Source organism: Lissotriton vulgaris, chromosome 6 (genome assembly GCF_964263255.1).
Source record: "Lissotriton vulgaris chromosome 6, aLisVul1.2, whole genome shotgun sequence".
NCBI classification, from domain to species: Eukaryota; Metazoa; Chordata; class Amphibia; order Caudata; family Salamandridae; genus Lissotriton; species Lissotriton vulgaris.
In genome coordinates, this window is record NC_141694.1 from 1074237717 (window position 1) to 1074241778 (window position 4062).

Consider the following 4062-nt stretch of genomic DNA (forward strand, 5'->3'; position numbering starts at 1 on the left):
TTCCAAATGCGAAACCTATTGGCAACGCCAGTGCTTGTTCTTAGTTTAAAGCTTGGCAGTTTCTGTAGCAATACAGGGCATTTCGCGTGTACTTGATCTGTATCACTTTTGCCCCCATAATTGTGAGGCAGCTGTTTCATTTTGCAGCTGCGATAAAATGTGCCCTGGCACACGTGTTAATGCGTGTTGGAGGCAGCAGCATTGGTTATTTGTACCTGCGGCTTACTATTAAGTCAAATGCCTTGAGCGGCTATAAATAGTGCCAAAGGTTGTAGCGCGTTTTTTGGGCCTTCGCGTTATGTTATAGAGGGGCTATGTACTATATTTGATAGCCCCAGCCAACATTTTATGTTGTTGCTGGGGCCCCCTTTTCCAAATTCCCGTGTCTCTGCCTGTTCTCAGAGAGCATTAGAGGAATGCGCTCTTGGAGATAAGCTGATAATTTATGGGTGGGGGATGGCCTTCAACTCTGAAGAATCCCTTGTGCCCGCTTTGAAGTGGAGTGGGGGGTTTTATGGCCCTTCCCTCCATCTGCCGAGACGTGAGCAGCATATGGCGGCCCGCTTAAAGTGTTGTGTCCAGATAATTGCGGCTGTGGCTTCCGTTACTTAATGTTTTGTTGCAGTTTTATATAGAGTGAACTCAACCCAAAGGTATTGGAGCGCCCAACATGAGCACCTTTTACACTACACTAGGTCACTGTGTTATTTTAAAGGCACAGGGAGATTACTTGAATTGCCCAGAACCACAGGATGTTGAGCCAGCGCCGAGACTGGAACCCGGATCCCTAGTTGCGAAGTGGGCAGCTATGGAGTAACCACGTCCTCTCCGCATAACTTTTCAGGTTATGCTTTTCTCATGCGCAAAGCATTACTGCGACAGAACGTTTTAGAGCTAAATGAGAACAATAAAGGACTAAGTGACCTCAAAAATGCTAGGAGCATCACATAAATCATTTCATATATGTAAGAAAAACTCATTAATATTAAACACCTTACTGAGGCTGTGAATTCGGTGGACACGTTAAACACAGTGACACTTTTATGGTGTTGAGTTTGGCAAACCGGTAATGGGCATTCCATCCCTGACCGCCATGTGCTTCCTGGCTGCTACGCTCACTCCTGTCTCTAGCAGGAGCTTGCTCGGGCCTTTGGAGTCTGACGGTGAGGGCTGGGGCTCGGGCGCCCCTTTTCACTGTGCTCAGTGCAGCATCACTGAGGTTGAGTGGGTACAAGCTGCCGGCATGAGCAAATATAGACATGGAGTGGCTAAAAGGGCTCAATCAATCATCCAGCAAACTCTGCAATAAAACAAGTGAACCGCTCAGGTGAATGATTCCTTGGTTGTTGAAGTGGTTGATTTTCGTTGTGAGCCTATAAAACAGTTAATTTAAGTCTTTAATGTAATGTAATGTATAGGCATTTATATAGCGCACTACTTACCCGGAGGGTCCCAAGGCGCTTCGACCGCTGCGAAACCCTTCCTGGCTTCCCTGAGAGATGGTCCCTTAATGGGTATCTCCAGGGTGAGACCAGGCATCCCCGGCGGTCTGGTGGGGCCGTTAGTGAAGATGAGGCAAGCTAATGCCCAGAGTTGCCGAGTGTGATCGCTGATCAGAGTGGGCACCGAGGCGAGAGAATTATCGAGTCCGCTGACCCTGGTCCAGAAACCTGCCGCGCCGGGAATCGAACCCTGGTCCCGGGCCGTTCTCTGCTCTCGGGTCTGCCGCCTCTAACCAGTGAGCCACACTACTTCACTTTAGTGTATGAAACAACCTTCTTCTTAATTTGGGCTCGAGACACTGTGCAACTAAGCTTGGATAACTGAAGCACCTGGCTTGAGGACTGTTTTCTGAGTACTCCTGGAGCTTCTTGTCACCACCAGTTGCACATGGGGCAGTAAAATATATGTGGCACGTCAGAGTGAGTACCGGATGTCAGTGCTTGAGTCCTTCCTTAATTACTCAGCACCCGCGTCCACATGCTGAAGCCTAAGCGACACCTACTTCTTCCTGCTCATAGTTGCGGTGGTTAAACTTACTGGAAGACCAAAAAGGCCACTGGTAACGAAGGCCTATGAGGATAACTTCGTTTATTTTGCTTGCTTAACCAGCGTTTGACTGGTACAAAAAATAGGTCCCCATTAGAGAAGCAAATAGCTAAAAATATGGGGTACTATCAGGGAACTCAACAGTAAAAGTCAACTGCCTGGTTGCCCTACCGGCCAGTCGGACCCTGTGCAAAACATCATTTCTAATAGAAATGGTATTGTCTTTGAATATAATAACAATACCAGTAGCACCGTACACATTTTATGACCATTAGAATTAGAAACGACTCCGAATTTATGGCTATAAATTGAGACCCAGAGGCTGAATCGCCATGTTATGCTTGCTTGTGGCTGAAAATCAGCATAGAAACTTCCAGAATTCTTGATTTTTTTTTCTCTTTTTCTTACTTCCAAAAACTTACTTGTGACTTTTTGTAAAGTGCAGTGTTTACTATGTGTTATGAATTTGTCATCCTTACATTCCAAAGCATGTTTGGCCTGTTCCACTCCCCCAATCCATATTAAATCAGACTGTTTTGTGACATTGACGTTGCCTGACATACTTGCTTGTCAAACGACTGTATCGTACCGAAGAAGATAACATGACTTTATTTTTCGCGTTTAGCGCCTATATTACATTCCAGTTCAGCATCTGTGCGCAAGAGATTGCATGCATTACCAATTGTAGCAAAGGTGATCCATTTACTGCGCGCAGGACTATAGATTTATTGGACAGACAATAAAAGTAAATATGAAAACCTTCGGATAGTATGTTGTTTGCAACACTGGCCCGGTGTGGGACGCGGGCCTCGATGGTGAAATCACTTAAGCGGTCCAGGGTAGAGTTTTATTGCCCGACATGAAACACAACCCCAGCCCCCTTGTCTTGGTCTCTTTTGAACTTTAAGCATCACAGGAATGGGAAGCGACTGACTGCGCGGTGAGTGAGCGCTGTGGTGCCAGACTCCCGGTGCCACCTAATGAAGATAAGTCGAGCGTCGGCCTTTAAAGCGCGCGGGACATTGTCTGCCAGACCAAATGGAGGACTTTACGACGGACATAGTAAAGTCGGGCAAAAGGATAATATTTTTTTCTGGGTTAAGTGTGTCAGGAACCCTTTGCGCTGTATCGCATGGCAAACTGCGCAATAACGAGACAGATGGGCAGGACTTTTAGATAATGTGTACGGTTTGCGTTTCTAGACGTCGCCAAAGTGAAGTCATAAAAATGTGCTGGTTTATTTTCTTTCGTATAAAATAAAAAATAGCGCTGGTACACAGAACGTTTTTGCATTGCACCCAAAAAGAACATAGTATCAAAGTCCATCTTCATTCCAATGAGCTCACCGTCATACTCCGAAATGTATGAAATAGCGTGTTTCCCGTGCACCGCAAGCACTTTGAAGTCTCGCCAGGTGTATGAAGGGAGTGAGTGGAAGGGGAATGTCTAGGGTGGGAGAGCAATAGAGACGAGAGTGAGTAGGTCAATGAGAGCGGTGCGGGAGAGACAGAGAGGTGAAGAGACAGTGTGGGTGACAACGAGTAATAGACAGAGAGGCACAGAAGGGACGCAGGACAGGAAGCAAGGGTCACAGGAAAAAGAAAGATAATTATGGTGTGTGTGCGAGAAAGTTTCGAGCGAAAGATGCGGGAAGAGAGAGAGCGGAACACAGACGTTGAGAGATTGAGGGGTGACAATGAAAGAGTGCGTGAGAGACAGAAAGAGGAAACGGAAAAAATAATGCGTCGACAACACGTACCTGATAATGCAGAGCGGCCGGGAAACTGAAAGTACGGCCGGCCAGCCATGATTAATTAGGGGAGGAGAAGCCGCAGAGCGCACGCTGGGCGAAGCCCTTCGATGTGCTGTGCGGCCGTTAAAAAAAATGCAATTAGGAGGGAGGGAGGCTGATGCGCGTGCTTGTTTGGTCACGTGATTCACATGAACTCAAAGAAAACCGCAGCAAGAAGCCCTTGGTTTGATGAGGATTTTGAGCACTTGAAGTCTCGCTCC